The 18048-nt window shown below is 35.6% G+C and overlaps 1 long non-coding RNA gene across 3 annotated transcripts in view; it reads left to right on the plus strand.

The window, feature by feature from the left end:
* The window catches only part of LOC105092262 (uncharacterized), a 333225-nt gene that overhangs the window by 134398 nt on the left and 180779 nt on the right, over positions 1-18048 (plus strand). For all 3 annotated transcript variants that reach the window (XR_010381308.1, XR_010381306.1, XR_010381307.1), the window contains one exon: positions 7690-7756. This is a non-coding gene — a long non-coding RNA (uncharacterized LOC105092262). The remainder of the gene's footprint in view (positions 1-7689; positions 7757-18048) is intronic.

The following is an 18048-nucleotide window of genomic DNA, read 5'->3' on the forward strand; positions in this document are numbered from 1 at the left end:
ATAGACAAAAATAACCCCCAAGTAAATTTAATTGAGTAAAATTTTAAGATATTATTGGCTTTATTCAACGGTTCATGAATTGGGCAGCATCCACTCTAACATATAGAAAGGAGCTCTGAAGAGCTGTACAAAATGAAAGACAAGGCAGACAGGAGCAGGGACAAAAAAAGTTATGCCAGACAAAAAAGCAAGTTGATTATTGGCAAGGTTACTCTCCTTTAGAGGATGGCAGGAGTCTAGCAGGCAGATGACCTAACTAGTGCTGATTAGGCAATTCCTGACTGACTGGTTTAAGATTCATTTCTGGGAGAGTTGGAATTGTAATTAAGTTAGGTCTTGATTTTGTGACAGGGGCTTAGCATAAGGGACTCCATTTGGGGCCTGTTGTCTTCTTTTCAACAAATCTACTCATTGCTTCGTTTAAATCTTCATGAAAAAATTTGTTCGATCATTTCACTTACTACTATTAAAATTAAAACAAGAAGAATAAATAAAAGCTCTTTACTGTGCACTGAATAAAACTGAAAACCCAGACTTTCAGTCTGGGTTTACAAAATCCGCATGAACCATCACCTGTCATCACTCCCTGCAATGTCAAGACTCCGGTCTGACAGCTCCTGCCGTTCATCAGGCTAAGCTCTTCTTCTGTGTTTTTGACTTAGGACATTTCCTCCACCTAGAATGCCTCTGCCTTCCTTTTCTTTTTCCTTTTCTCTGCCTGTGATAGCTCACATTTATTGAGTGTCCATTTATACTAGCAATACACAAAGACTTTTACTGTGTATTCTCATTTTAAATTTCACAACGATCCTCTTAATTTGGTCCATTTTACTAGTAAGGAGACTGAGGCACAGGGAGATTAGATAAGTTTTCCAAGGTCAAGCAGACAATATACTAGCAAAATAGAGAAATGGGGAAAATGTTCATATTATAGGTTGAATGAGTATATAAACTTCAACAGGAGACCAAAGGAAAGTCATCAGAGTGGTTTCTAAGATTATAGTAATATTATCTACTTTAAAAATAATTTAAATTTTACAAAGAACTTTTATATTCTTTGTTTCATTTTATTTTATTTTTCTTAATTCAATGTCAGCAGAATCTTAGGCTTGGGGAAAAATGTGTAATGGAATTAAGAGGATTCCATTTAAAACTTAATAATTACTTTCCAATTTGAACACAAAACTGAAAATAATATCATTTCAAATTACTTTTTGGTTGTAATGAAAATATTAAAGCACATTTTTAAAAGACTGTAAAGAATTGCAATAGAACATTGGCTTCCTTAAAGAAAGTATGGAAATCTTCATGTTTAAAAATTTTAAACATAAAATCATAAGTTTAGTTGAATATAATAAATTCCTCCACCTCAACACAAGGCCTGACTAACTGGAGGATAAGTTTGGTGTTATTAAAGCTTATCTCTCTCTCTCTCTCTATATATATGTATGTGTATATATATACACATATTAATTTTGAGTCTTCCATCAGTTGACTAGGGTAGGCTTTCAAAAGATTTAAGAGGCCTTTGTTTGTTGAACAAATACTTTATATTCACCATTGGGAAATAGGTTAAGCCTGCTGTGTCTATTAGCTTAATTGATGAGAACTTCAGTTGGTCCTGGGGTGTGTTAATTTCCTGAGGTGAACCTATTGAGAGAACTACTTAGAGAAACTTTCACAGTTGGGAAGGCTTTCAAATGCACTTGACTTAATCTGAGATCCAGTTATCATACTTTCACACATATTAAATGCCCCAAATCCTTGCTTCAGCACCTTTGATGTCAAGACAGTCTTTGGTTCCCTTTTCCTGCAGTTTTCTTCATCTGCCTCCCACTTAGACAAGAAGGACACGATTTGTCCTGATTGTACCAAGGGGTAAAATTAAGACCAGTAGATTGACAATTACTATTTACTGTAAGAAAGAACATTCTCAAGGTTGACTGTATAATAGCATGTGTAGTTTGCAGGTGGATTATGAATGTATATATATTCGTGTGTGGGTGCATCCACATGGCTGTGGGGATCTTTTACTTATATAATGACACACCATCCTAGCAGACCTATAAGCTACTTATTCCATCTTACACATGGAATAACAAACCTTATCCAAGGTTGCATAGTAGAACCAGGGTTTAATTCCAACAACAAAATCTGAGCTCTTTTCCCTACATTACATGATCACATGAAAGGCAAGCAGGGCAACAGCTTGGAGGACACACACTACAAATGAATTCAAGCATTTGTTGAAGAGCTAGGGAGGTGTTGGGCTAAGATCTTGAACATATCTTAGAGTCACTTGACAGCAGTCTCTTTCTGAAGTATCTGAAAATTAATGAGATCTCTAAACATTTTTAGAGGCTCGCTCTCTCCCCACCTCCCCTCTATTTTGCATGATGGCCCATGCATAAGAAATGATGGAGACAATAACAAGCAAAATTTAGGCTTCTGTAGCCTAATCCTTTTTGGCGTTGGAGCTGATTACCAGGCTTCCTCCCAGCCATCCCTCATCCTTCCTACACAAGGCTGGTGATCGGTCTAAGGGTTTAACACCTTTGCCTCCTTGCTCACCAGCATTCACTTCTACAGAACTTTTATAATATTTTCACTTAATCAACAACCTGCTAATTACATTCAAACCTCTGCATCCATCCAATTGCCTGAAATTCTGATTCGCAAATTTCTGTCTTCATTGTAGACCAGTGTCCTCTCAAATATATCCATTTCCCTCATGGATCCCATTACCCGGATATATGATTCTTCCCATCTAAGATGTACAAAATATACACTATAATCAGTATCTTTACATTGATCTCCTCTTTGATTCTACTAAACCATAACCCCAGGAGTCTTTGAATTTGCCTTTGTCTCCTACTGTTTAGGAAACTACAGATCCAATTGGCCATAATTAGTTTAATTTAATGGGATTTAACACTTAAACATCCCTCACCTCATTGGTCTTTCTCCTTTTGCTCTGAGACCAGGCTCTCTTCCTTTCTGTTCTGATCTGGAATTGTCACCTTCAAGAGTTACTATTATAGAATAGATCCGATAAGGTCTCTTCCAGGCTACATTAGTATAAAATAAATATTATTTATATGTATTACTTTTCCTTTATTGAAATGTAAAAAGTATACAAGTGTCTTGCCGAAGGTCATGCCACCAGTTAATTGCAGAATTGAATATCAATCTTTTCTTACCTCAATCTCTTTCTATCACCCCAGGCTGAGTCCATCAAAAAGTACTCTTTATATGTAGGCTGAAATTCAAATTCCTTTAAAATGGCCCACTTTTAAAATTTCACCCTTCTTTACTCCCATGCAATTTATGCTTGTTTTAAAAACTGCTTATCATTTCTCTCACCGGACAGGTCTTCTTAAATTCATATATGGTCCATAGACTGTCATTAGAGAAGTCACGAGTGTCCAGTCTCTAGCAATGAGACTTCTCTGTAGGACTTGAATTCTCCATAAGCAGGGTTCAAGGGGCACTCCAGAACTCTTCAGTCCCCTAACACAGCTTTGTCCCCAGTATTTCTTCTTGAGACCATCAGGAATGATTACATTATGCTCTTTAATCCTTGATTCCCTTTCACGTCATTGCTATAGAAACCCTAGTCTACCGCAGTAACGCACATCCCTTAGACCTTTGCTTCTTTCACACTCTGCGCATTACCTTCTCTGGCCTCAACTCCCACCCCTCCCCCACTGAAGGGAGATCTTTTTTCCTCTTTTCCCCTAAATCTCTGAATCTTTTGTCACTATTCTATCACCACCTCTCCCAGTCAACTACCATTCCTTAGGGTCACGATTCTTCCTTCTTTGATGTTAGGGCTGGGTTCACTGTCCTTCAGTGCAACAGCATGGCTATCATAACTCTTTGAGATTTCTCTATCTGTGAAGATCTTTCTAATATTCAGATCTCTCAGCACCTTGATCTCTTCCACTCTACCACAGTCACACCTTCTCATGGTTATAGCCTAGTGCTTATGACCAATGACTGCCACCCATCCAAAATGTCCCACTTCCTCTCTTTCTGGCTCACTCCCTCTAGTACTCCAATTCTAACAAGCTTACAAAAGTAAAAACATATCTTATTTTATGACTTCTCAATATCTGTTAATCCCTTAAGTTCTCACTTCCTGCCCTACTTAGATTAAATTTCTAGTCAATTATTACAGTAGTTCTCATCCTTTCATGTACACTCAACCTCCTCGCCCTCCATGCAAATGAGTATGTCTGGAGAAAGACACACAGTCATGCTGACTGGACACTTTCTAATTATGATCATTAACCTCAAGTGATTTCCTAATGCTGCCCAGTAGTCATATTTCATTTTGCTATTACTAGTCACACTTCCACTCAACCAGAGCACTGTGTTGTAGCTTCTCTTTTCTTACATTTCCAAAATCTCCTCTCTCATCCTCATTCTCCACTGATGATGTACTTGCTATTTCAGAGTCAAAATACAAGGTAACAAAATAAAAATTCAAGGTCTCTAATTTAAAAAGCAGGAAAAAAGTGGCACTAAAGGTACTAATGTATAAAGATTTTCCCTTTCATGATCTTTCTCTCACAGTGTCATGGCATTTTTCACTTAGTATTTAATCTTGTCCTGAGAAAAAGTAAAAGTTTAATTTATTGTCATAAATTTTAACATTAATCTTTATATTTTGCAATGTAAGTTTTACATGGAAATATAAGAATATTTAACTCGCATGCAGAATCATCAAAATTTAAACATTTACATTTTGTGGTTCATATATGCATATGTATTTTATTCTTACCAGAACAGAGAAAATGTTACACCAAACTAACTGAATTGTTTCTTTTTCACTTCTTTCTGCGTGCATATTCTATCTAAACTCTCCACCTCAGCTTACTGCTGAGTAAGAAAAGCCTGAAAGAAAAAGAAGTATAGATTGCCCCGTGTTTCCCTTTTATGTCATCATTTTCAGCGTAAGTAGTCAGCTACAACAGGGAAGTAACTTGAATAAGAAAAGATATAACAGGTTCCTCAGTCTTTTGTGTTTCTTGAAACACTGTTGCCTTTTTTTCTGAGTTGGAAACAAGTTCTTATACACACTGACAGTGTGGCTTCTTGGGCTGTCAGTGTCCCAGGCTTACCCACTTACAGACTTACTTACATTGTACTTGCTTTGAGTCTTGCTGAACTCCCATGCACGGTGGGGCCCAGCAGTTCTGTGTTCATAGGGCATTACGAATGCTATATGTGAACAGAATACACATGTTTTGTGTTTCTCCTCTACTCACAGTCCTGCCCTTTCATCTCATTGGATTTTACAAAAGTTCAAAGATAAAATTTTTAAGAATTTCATTACATCAACAACAGAGATTTAAAACATGTGGGGCCCTTCTGAGCCCCAGGCCCTGTGCAGTTGCTTGGGTTATACAGCCCTGAAGCTGGCCCTGTCTTATGCCATGAAAAATAGAAATAATCAGAAGAGAATTTTGATAATCTCCTCTGCTGTACCATCACACCAACTTACCTCTATGCCCATAGCCTCAACTTCCTGCCTATTTGGTGAACAGTCTACATGCCTGTTTAATTTCAACCTTCCATGTCTAGCTAAATCTATCCCATTCCAACTATTCAAAATGTGGCATTTCTCCTTTTTCTCTCCTACATCTTTTCTGCTAGTTCATTCTTACCAGCAAACATATTATTTATCCCTTATGAAAAAAATGAAAGCTTCCCTTGACTCTGTCACACAGATAAGCTACCATGCCATTTATCATCTCCCCATCGTTAAAGCAAAACTTCTTCAAAGAACCATTTATTCTTACTGCATCCAATATCTCTCCTCTCATTCTCCTTTGAATGTACTCCAGTCAGCCACCACCGTCCAAACCACATGTGATCATTAGTGGCATTGTTTTGCTAATTCCAATGGTCAGTTTATGATCAAGTTCTCATTTATTTTATCTGTTGCAGCATGGTCTCATCTTTGAAACTCTCTTTTTAGTTAGTTTCTGTGATGGTTAATTTTATGTGTTAATTTGGCTAGGCTATGGCACCTAGATATTTGGTCAGATCCAGTTTGAATGCCTCTGTAAAGAGATATTTTTAGATGAAATTAGCATTTAAATCAATAGATTTGGAATAAAGCAGATTACCCTCTACAATAAGGGTGGGCCTCATCCAATCAGTTAAAGGCCTTAGAGAAAAAAGACAAAAGTTCCCTTAAGAAGAGGGAGTTCTGCATCTAAACCACCTTGGATTCAAGCTGCTGTTCTCTGGGTCTCCAGCCTGCTGTCCCACCCTGCAGATTTTGGATTTGCTGGCCTCCACAATTGTGTGAGAAAATTCATAGATAGATAAAGATTTAGATATGGATATAGATATCAATATAAATATTGATATTTCCCATTGGTTCTGTTTCTCTGGAAACTCTAATAAAGCTGCCAAGAATCCAAAATCATCCATCTAGTTTTGATCTTACATCTTAAGCTACTCCAACTTTTTTTTTTTCTTTTTTCATTTATCCCCATTTTCCCTAATCTCTGAACTTTGGAGTACTGAAGGGTTTGTCTTTGGCTTTATTCTCTTTGTTACTTCCATTCACTCTCTTGGTGATCTCATCCAAATACATGTTGTTAAATACCATCTAAATATTGCTTTCTCAAATTTTTTCTCCAGCCCAAAAGTCTCCTTTCAACTTCAGACTGATTTATTTTGCAACTCCTCAATGTCAAATGGGTACCTCAAATTTAAAATATCTTAGAAGGACGTCCTAACATGTGATCTCCCTTCCAAAAACATCCTATTCCTCTCTTTGATTTTCCCAGCTCAGTCAGTGAGAACTCTGTTATTCTATTTGCTCAGGTCAAAACTTTAGAGTTGTCCTTAATGCCTTTCTTTCTCTAACACTTTACATTTAAAATACAGCCAGATCCTAATCTTGTCTAAACATTTTCACTTTAACCTTCCTGGGCCACACCACCATTCTCTCTCTCCTGCATTATTGTAAAGCCCTGCTAATTGGTATTCCTGCTGCCATCATTATTTTCTACCCACCAACTCCCTACCTTCTCATTCCTCCTTCTGTCTAATTTCAATACAACAGCAAGAGTTATCCTCATTGGTCTTAAGTCAGAGCATATCATTTTTCTGCTCTAAACCCTCTATCTTCCCCAGAGTAAATTTCAGTCTTTGAAAAGCTCTGTGTCATATAAGACACAATTACCTCTATGACTTTATTCCCCTTGATGATTCTGCTTGTTTTCTTCAAAACCATGAGTAACATTGTCTCTTCAAGACTTCTGTACATATTCTTCCCTCAGACTGAAATGCTCTTCCCCCGAATACCTGCGTTACTCATTCACCTCCTTCAAGTCTTTGTTCAAATTTTGCCTCTTGGTGAGTCCTTTCTTAGCCAGCTCATCTATAATTGCAACTCTTCCCAGACACTCTCCTTATCATATGATTTATGTTTTCTCCTTGGCACTGATTACTAGCAAACATACGTTCTACTTATTATTCATTCTTACCGTTTTCTCTAGAATGTGAATTCTACAAAAGAAGAAGTTTCCATATGTTTGTTCACTGCCATATCCCTCGAGCCTAGAGCTGTGCTTGGCACCATAGCACTCATTTAACAAATATTTGCTGATTAGAAAATATAAATAACTGTTCTGTTTTTAATGCTTTACCTTCTCCTTTTTGTAGTTCCATCTGTTGAAACATCGTGCAAATTCAGACTATGACTCCAGAGCCAGTTGCCTTACCTGACAAGGTAAGTTAGACTCTGCCTTTCAATTTCCACAAGGAAATATGCATTTCCTTCTACTATTCTGAAGAACTTTGATCATTTATTTTTTACATTTATATCTCCTTTGAAATGTAACAGAGAATAAAGTCTGTTCATCTCTGTATTTCTAACATCTAAAACACTGTCTGATGCAGAGTAGAGGCCAGGACATATGTATCTGGGCAGGAAGGACCACAAAGATTTAAAGACCATCAAAAGTGGTAAGGATGCTTTTTATCCTTGATAAAGTGAGTGATATCAACAGGAGTTATCATGAATTTGTTGAGTAATTTGGGAGATGAGGAAAATATAAATTCCTTATAGTGAGATGACCATATAATTTTTCATCCAAGCTAGGACACTGTGAGAGTGAAAGAGAGTCAACTTGTAATTAGGCAAAGACAACAGGTATATAAATGGGGCTTTTGTGGCAAACCTGGCTTTATGTATAGTGATCCTACTAAAAGGAATCAGAATATGCCCCCCAGAATTTGTCTCTTCAGTGTAAGGATTATTTTCATCTGGTTATTTTTGAGAAACTGCAAGCATGGGAGAAGCTCTGAAAACACTATAGAAGGTCCTTTTTGTAAGGGAAATATATTTATTAAGGGAATCCTCATTTGTAAGGAAAGGGATCTCCCTCTCTGTGCCAGGAAGAGAAAGATGATTAGATGACCAGAAACTGTTATCAATGGAGAAGACAGGACTTAAATCTAACAAATCTTACCTGTGTTTGCTACAATTTTCCTGGTAATCTGTCATAATTGACCTTCCTACTTCCAATATTTTTTTTTTGGTCTCTAGCTGAAGGTAATATTTAAGGTGGTGGCTTGGGCCATCTCAGAGAGTTATGTTTCCCTGAGTATCTCCCATATATGCGTGAGGAATACATACAAACTAACTTCTGTTTATTTTTCTCTTGTTAATCTGTCTGTTAGATTAACAGAAGGTCTCAGACAATAACCTGGAAGGGTAGAGGGAAAATGTTTTTTTCTTCCCCTACACTACTTACAGTATAGTTAAGAGCTATAGGGGATACTTGAAGTAGACTCTTTAAAGGCAAAAAAAAAAAAATATATATATATATATATCTTTAAGTAAAGTTGATTTTAAATGTTTTACAAAATGTGATTAATGTTAACATGAGCATATTTAAAAGGTTTATTTCTGGATCAAGTTTCCAGACCATTGATAAGATAGTAGCAAAATGAAAAATAAAAGTAACAGAAAGGAACTATCAGTACATGAGGGAAATACATTTCTGGACATAGTCATTAAAAAAGTGTTGATAAGAAAGAAAAACAGGGTGGGAAAAAGCCTCATTTCAGACTGTGTACTGTAACAGGAAAGAAGAGGCAGCCCCAGATCAATATTGCCAAATAATATGAAGGATTGGTTTAAAAGGTGGAGATGGAAAGAGAGATTAATGCAGTTTGTAAATTAAATCGTCCCCCTCTCCCTTACATCAGTATATAAAACAGAAAGCAGCCTGATGTTACCTTTATGAAACAAACAAATAAAAACCAAATGTTTAAACAATCAAAGGATAGGCTGCTCTCTAAAAAATTTGTTCCACTCATATGGGGAAGGCTAAGGACTTTGGTTCTGTGTTGGTGCCCAGAGTAAATCTCTTCTCATTTAAGCACTTGGAATACTTTGCAAATTGATGGCCAGCTCACTCACTTGAAAGCAAAGTCCGTCTCTCAGCATGGCCCATTCATAGTCACAAAGCTCACAATATGACCTCCCAACAGTTGTCACACCATCAGACAAGACCCACATCAGATAGCTAAAAGAGCAAACTCATGCATCTGTATGAATGAATGATCAACCAAAATTACCAGGCATTCAAGGAACATGGGTAACATGAACTGGAAAGGCCAAGTAAACCAACGAAGAAATTGACTCTAGATGAACTGTAATTCAGAAAATGGAAGCAAATGTTTTAAAAGATCCAATTTGTGTAAAGGGATAACACATTTTAAACTATACTCTCATGTACAGAGAAATTGTGACTATCTTCTGTAAGTGAGATGTTATTCTTGAAGTATCTCCCACTTACTGAGAAGGGAAAAATCTTCATTGAGTAATGAAAACTTACATTTTATCATGTTAATAACCTCTTTTTAGTTTAAAAGTATCACTTTCAAGTTCATGCTACATCTGTTCCAGTTTCACCCTTTCTCCTTCATAGTCTCCAAGATGGTATCTGAGGATTTTACAGAGCATGAGGGGAGGTGCACCCTTACTACCTTCTGGGATCTTCTGCTGTCTCTGGGTTTCTCCTGGACTCAGGTTATGGTGGCTCTAATCCACTAAGTCATTCTCACTCACATACTTCCCTCGGAATTGGTGGCTGGGGAACTCATGGTCCGTTCTCTTTTAGCTCAGTCAAGTGTTGAGGTCCTCTCTACTGATCTGATCTTTGCAGTCATTTTGAATTTTGATTCTGTTCCCTTTTGACTTTTTATTTTGAAATAATTTCAGACTTACAAAAAGTTGCAAAAATTCTCACATATCAACACTCAATTTCCCTATATGTCAAAATTTTACCATATTTGCTTTGTCATTTCCTCTATGTATATATTAGGGAGAAGGGGTATAAGTAATTTTTGTACTATTTTATAATACATTGCATACATTACTCCCATTTCCCCAAAACAGTTCAGCGTGCATTTCCTAAGATGAAGGATAATCTCTTAAATAACCATAATATAATTATCAAAATAAGATTGATGTAATACCATTATTTAATGTAATAACTTTATTAAAATTTCATCAAATGTCCCACAAATGTCCTTTATAACAAAAACAAAATAAATTCTGGTTCAGGATCACATATCCCACTTACTTGTTAAGTCTTTTGAGTCTCCTTTAATATGGAACAATTCCTCAATCTTTCTTTGTCTTTTGTGACATTGATATTTGAAAAGTATAGAGCACTTATTTCATAAAATGCCTCTCAATTTGGGTTTGTCTGATGTTTCCACATGGTTATATTCAGGTTATGTATTTTTGGCAGGAGCACAATGAATGACTACTTTTTGATTTCTAGCCTGAGCTGTTTGCCCTTCAGCAAGTAACTTCAAAGTCACTTTGTGCCTAGAAAGGAAACTACTTGGCTTTCTAGCCGACATCAGCAGCAGCCTTTTCTGTTTTCCCACTATGCATGAAAGAATTCAGGAAAACTTCCATGTTTCCTATTAAAATTATGAGTCTCCATGGAGTGAAACTTCAGCTCTCCCACTGTCTAAACAGGGAAGGCACCTGCTTTTATCCTGAACTAGCCTTCCTCATAATTGGAAAATGGAGATTAAGATCCTTCCGTTCTCCATTTCTCTCTTTAACCTAACACTCTGCCTCAGATGGAACACAAGAGGAAGTTGCATCCACAAAACAAAAATAAAATACAATGATTAAAAGAGAGAACATGAAGGAATTCTTAGAAACTGAAAACATGGCTGCTCAATTTTTAAAAAATAGAATAAAAGAGGAAATCAAAGATAAAGTCCAAGGAATATTTCAGGAGATAGAATAAGGTGGAACATACGAAGATAATAAGAGACAATATAAAGGGCAAATCTAATTAATCAGTGAGATCCAAAAGAACAGAAAATTCTATTAATATACAGAGTGTCAATGAAGTGTGGGGGTGACATAAAGACATTCTCAGACATCAAATAAATTAGTTAATATCTCTTATACCTTGCCTCAAAATTTTACTTGAATATCTACATTTTTTTTTTTTTTACAAGTCACAACCCTGGTGAATTGCTAGACTCATAATTAGAGATCCTAGAACAATAAGAAAGGGCCAAGAATGGATACAAACGTCACATGCCTGACCAATTTTGAATGAGTGGTATCAATAACAGTTAAATGATTTCATAGGGAAATTTCAGAGCTGTAAAAATCCAATGCCCCTATCTTGGTATAGATATTAAAGAAACATTGTATCACTTATCTGTATCTGTTGTCATCTTTCTGTCCATCACTTCACCATCCTGGGTTGAGGCCCATATAAAGGCATAATTATCTTCTTAAATGGGCTGTATTGAAGCCTGTAGAAGGGCACAAGAAAACACCAAAGGCCAAAAGAAACTTTTGGGAAAATATGTCTTTAATAACTGTATGAAAATCATTTTTCAAAAATAAGGCAAGATATCACATGATGTTGAGAAACTGAGAGAACAAAAGAGAAGATTCTGATTGTTCTTGATGTCCCTGTGAACAATCATCATTGTATAGAACTGTCACATTCTGGAAATACAGTCATTGCAGATGTAATTAATTAAATGAGGATGAGATCATACTGGAGTAAGGTAGACCCTAATCCTGTATGACTGACGTCCTTATGAAATATGGAGTTTTGGACACAAAAACACACATAGGGAGAATATCTTGTGAAGATGAAGGCAGATATCAGGGTGATGCTTCCACAAACTAAAGATTGTCAACAATCCACCAGAAGCTGGGAGAGAAACAGAACAGATTCTCACCCATAAGCCTCAGAAGGAACCAATCCTGTTGATACATTGATCTCAGACTTCTAGACCCCGGAACTGTGAGACAATACATTCTGTTGTTCAAGCCACCCAGTTTGTGGCACTTTACTACAGCAGGCCTAGAAAATAATAAACTACCCAAACATTTCACCCTTAGGTATTTACTCGAGAGAAATAAAAATACATGTCCAAAACAGAATCCTACAGAGATATTCAACTCAGGTTCATTTATAATTGCCCCAAACTAGAAATAAATGTCCCTCAGCAGGTGAATAGGTAAATAAATGAGTTTTGGTATGTTTATATAATAAACTATTATGTAGTACTAAAAAAAACTATTGATGGACACCATATGGAAAAATACATTAAAAAAAAAAACCCAAAAAAACCTCTCCTGGGTGAAAAAAGTCAGGAACAAAAAATATATCCTTCTGCAATGATTCCACTTAAATGAAATTCTAGAAAATGCAGAACTAAGGTATATGGTCAGGAATCTCATCAGTAACTGGGAGGACAGCCGGTGAGGGGTTGACTGCGAAATCATAGCAAGAGACCATTTTGTGGTGATGAAACTATACTTTGTGGTGGTGCTTATATCTGTCAAAACTTACTGAAATCTAGACTTTAAAATGAGGACTTTTATTTTGGAAATTATACCTCAAAAATTTCGATTTTTAAAAATGTATTGTTAGTAAAAAATTAGTAAGTACTTAAGATGGAAAGAATATATATAGAAACAATAACAATTGCTTCTCTTGTTTTAATTCTTATGTTGTTCGTTTTCTTAAACAGCATAATAAAACCTCTAGGTATATAGTCATTATTTTGGACATATTCAGTATTTCTAGCATTGCCTCAAAGCTGTCACAGAGAAAGCTGTGTATTTTGGTAACAAGCTAGAAAACTGGAAATTAGGTTGGAAATAAACTCAGGTATAATTTTTAAAAAACATTGTTTGCTCTGGGGATTTGGATTATTGATAGGAAGGGTTGCTTTTTGCTTCAAATTTGTTAACAGTGCAGAGTGTTTGTTATTTTTATGTAATATTTTGCCTATCTAAACTTACACTTGAAATGGTAAATTTAGGTATGGCCTCTTATTTTCAAATTTCCATCCACTTGGCTATAATTGTTAATTTTTAGGAGAGGTGGTTACAGTAGATTATCTCAGAACAACTTTCTGATCAACAGGGCAATTAACAGGGTTGAAAGCCATCAAAAATTTAATTAGGTCTATATTCAGGTGCTCTCCGTTAGGACTTTGTATTCTCAAACTTGGCTACACATGCAACCACCTCAAAAATACTTACACTCAAATCTCCTACCTATTTAATTCTTTTTAATTGTCCAAGAAATGGAATTTTTAAAATAGTCCCAGTAGATTAACATGCAAAGCCTTAGTCTATAAATGCCCTGGGGTATTTTCCAGTGTTGCCATATGACTGATAACGTGTACTAGGTTAGTAGTAGTCCCGGGTTTCACGACTCTGGATGACTCTAGTCTTCATCTGTGAATCAGTTCTGTTTCTGCAGATGAAAGGCATCTTAATGAGTTTTTGCTATTTAAATTACCACCTTTACAAAGCGTTATCTAAAGCTTCCACTTTGAAGTTGTAGAAATGGTTGCTTTAGAGATAAACCATTATCAGTAAAATGTTTTGTAAAAAGTATTCCAGTACAGAGAATTTCTAAACTATATTCTTTTCAATATACACTCCTCTGGTTCAGCTTATCATAAAGGACTTAGAAATACCATGGCACAGGCATTCCATAGTGGTTTTTCTGTAATTTAAACAACAACTTTATACTCAAAATCAGTGAATAGAAAGAATGTGCAGCTTTAAAAGTTTTAGTTGTAGGTATGTATCCATTCCTAACTAATCACTTTCTAGATTAGTGTTGTGTTGGGCTGGATTGCATCCTTACCAAACTCATACACTGACGTCGTAACCCCCGCTACCTCAGAATGTAACTGTATTTGGAGGGAGGCTCTTTAAAGAGGTGAAGTGAGGTCATCAGGGTAGACTGTGCTCCAGGATGACTTATCTGCGTATAAGAAAAGGACATAGAGACACAGAGGGAGGACTGGATGAAGGCACAGGGAGGTGATTCTCTACCAGCCAAGGAGAGAAGCCTCAGGGGAAACCAACTGCTGACCTTCATCTCAGACTTCTAATGGTAAACACTTTGAGAACAGACATTTTTGTTTAAGACAACCAGCCCGTGGTACTTTGTTATGGCAGCCCTAGGAAGCTAATACAGTGGCTCTCAACATCAGCTGCTCAACAGAACCACTTGTAGCTACAATAAAAGTAAAATGATGCTCATACAAATTGAATCATAATGGGAGGGGAGGAACTGTGGGGTGAGGAGACGCTGACTTTTTTTTAGAAAGGTCTCCATGTGATTTTTTTTTTTTTTTTTTTTTTGGTCATTGAGTCAGGCTTACGCTTAACTGACTTCTTTCTGTTAACAGTCTGTTGCGAAGTTACCCAGTGAGAATAACTTGAAAACAGATAAACATGAGTTCTTTAAAAATCTCTTCAGATTCTATTTGTTATTTCGACAAGTATGTTCCTTAAATTATTCAGTGTCTATTCCTTGTGTGATAGAAAACACAACTAAATGGATTTAAATGTTCATTATCTACTAGTGAAATAAATCCCTTCTTGTGTGGCTGATACAGAGAGGCATTACTTATTCGATAGTAATTTTTCTGTTAAGAGACAGATCTCAATATGTTTCTGTTTTCTCAACATGATATCATAGCCCCATAGAAAATATAAATGCCAAGATTTTAAACCATTCAATGGGCATTTCTAGGGTTAACCCTAATTATTAATTTATGGTTTCTAAAATTCTTTGGTTTGATTTCTTCAAAGAGAAGGTGCTTTATTACAGGTAAAGAGAGGGAAAAAAAAAATCCTGAAAGAAGAAAGAATACAAATAAGAAGGCTGCAGCTGCAGCAACTAACCATGGCAGAAACTGTGTCTAGAAATGCCACTAAAAATTTAAAGTGGACTGTTTCCAAACAAGTTCTGCTGTTTGCCATGCTAAAATAGGTAAGACATGACATATTAATAATTATCTGTGTGGTGGGGATTCTCCAGGAACTGGCCTCTATAACTTGGAATAAAAATCACCTGAAGACCTCTGGTTGCTTCTGTTAATCAGTTCTGACACCAAGCAGGACATAGGGTTTAAGACCAGAAGATCAAATGCTAGAATAGATGGTCTGGACTGAAATCCTAGTTTTTCTCTTTCTTGGCTTTATGACCTTGGATAAATTATTCTTATTTAAAACAATTTAATCTCTGTGTGGCTTGTTTTGCCTCTGAGATTTTTTGTGGTAATTGATGTAAGGTGATAGTAAAAACTCAGTGTTAATTTATATCAGGCATCATCTGTGACAACTATGTAGCAAACCTTGCAACCTTCTCTACTTCCTTTATCACTTTGGTACTTGACCCACATTTTTCTTTTCTCTCCCATTTATTTCTCTCTTCTCACTGTCTCTCACACTGGTAATATTAGAAATTTATGTTCCATTTGCTGCCATTCTGTATCAACCACACAGCAGTATGGTTCTTAGTCTTCACTAGAATTACCCCATTGATAATATCTTAAAAAGAAGCTCTTGCTCTTGTCAATCACAATTACCATACTTGTCACTCCTTACATCACCTTAGATGGAGAAGTTAACTCTGAGATGGTTGGTAGTTAAGATAAAGGAGGAAAATTGAAAAGGGTAGTGTCAAAATATCTCAGTAAATCAGAGCAAAAAGTCCCCATTTACTAAAGAAACTGTCCCATTTTACCAACTTTACCCACTCAGGCAGCTCTCCCTAATAACCCTTCAATTTTTCACACTAGGTCATAACTTGATTCATCATCTCATGAACCAGCTACATCAAAACCCCACCCTAGACTAATACCAGGGTCAGCCGCTTCATTTCTAAAAATCCTGATCCCTCTCGACATTTTGATCCTCTGACTGTCTTGTTATTCCTGATTGCTTCTGAACTTTAATATTCCTGAGTTTCAGTTATGCTTTTTTAAATCTGTAACATATTTCACACTTGAGTCTGTTACATGTAGAACACAATGTTATATAGTCATTCTGTTTTACGTATAACTGCTGTTGTATATGTCTTTTATTCCTCAATTGGTTGTACTACTCATGAGAAAAGAGATTATATATTTCTTGTTGTCCCCAAGACTTATATGGATAAAGCCATCAGGTTTTAATAATGAAAAAGAAAAATATCCTCTGGGTCTTCAGGCAAAACATCTTACTTACAAAGGAAAGAAAGTTATTTCACCCTCTGATTTCTTGACAACGAAATCACTTTGACAGCAAGGAAATGATGGAAAAAATCTTAAGAAAGAAGAATTTTGTATTTAACCAAGCTGTCCTTCAAATACAAAAGCTATAAAAAAATCAAACTTGAAGAACTCAGAGAACAGTGAACTACAGAGACCTTTCTAAGGAGACAAGTTAGAAGACAAGCCCACAAAGAGATTATGTTAGCAAAGAATTGGTTGAGTTTAATATTGCAGATTTAACACTAAGATAGATGTGAGGTAAAGATAAAACAATGGTATTTAAATAGTTTGTGCTTTGATGTAGTTAAAAAAGAAACAGAACAAAATAAACGGCAAAAGAGTAAGAAATAGAAAATCTCACTTATTGCCACATAAGTAATAGGAGAAAGTCAAAGAATATTCTTTAAAGCCAACAAAGCAAGTGCACAAGTCTAAATGAAGAAATAGGGAACATGTTAATATAAAAGTACCACTAGAACAGAAACACAAGCCTTTCCATGTATCAAAAATATTTCAATATTTTAAAAATAAGAAATATACCACATAGTGGAAAATATAGTAAGTAGAAAATAAAATAATATGACAGAGCTCAAACCAAACAAATCAGATATATTACTAATTACAGATAGACTTAACCTGAACTCTTCTCTTTAAAGAAAAGTCTTTTCAGGTTGGTTCAGAAAGCAACATCCAACTGTGTGCTATGTAAAAAAAGATACCTTTAGAACAAAGTGATTCAGAAAGGTTAAAAACAAAAGATGAGTAAATGAATAGCAGACAGATACAAATAAAGTAAGCATTTGGATTTCAAATAACTTAGAATCTATAGGATACAATTAAATTAGTGATTAGAAGAAAATGTATATTCTTTATTTATATAAATAAAAATGAAATATGAAAATAACTGAATTAAGCTTACACTTTAAAAAGACAGAAAAAAAATCCAAAGTTAACTGAAGAAAAATAGAAAGAACGCTTTATTATAGATAAGAGTAGAAATTAATAAGTTGAAAGTGAAATAAAAAGTAGAACTGATAAGCAAACATAAATCTGGATCATGAAATAAACAACAAAATAAACAATCCCTTGGATTCTTAATCAACAAAAATGGAGAACACAACTACACAAAATTAATGACGATGGGCAAAATAGCCATTGGGAAAAAATAAAAGTAACCTCATAAGAGAAGACTTAGCAAATTAAGATAAAAAATAATGATGACTACTTCACACCTATTAGAATGGCCAAAATCCAGAACAATGACAAAACCAAATGCTGACCAGCATATGGAACAACAGGAACTCTCATTCTTTGTTGGTGGAATGCAAAATAGTACAGCTACCTTGTAAGACAATGTGACTCTTTCTTACAAAACTAAACATTCTCTCACTATGTGATCCAATGACACCCCTTGATATTCACCCATGATTTGAAAACTTATGTCCA

The sequence above is a fragment of the Camelus dromedarius genome, chromosome 6, assembly GCF_036321535.1.
Source record: "Camelus dromedarius isolate mCamDro1 chromosome 6, mCamDro1.pat, whole genome shotgun sequence".
In the NCBI taxonomy this organism is placed as follows: Eukaryota; Metazoa; Chordata; class Mammalia; order Artiodactyla; family Camelidae; genus Camelus; species Camelus dromedarius.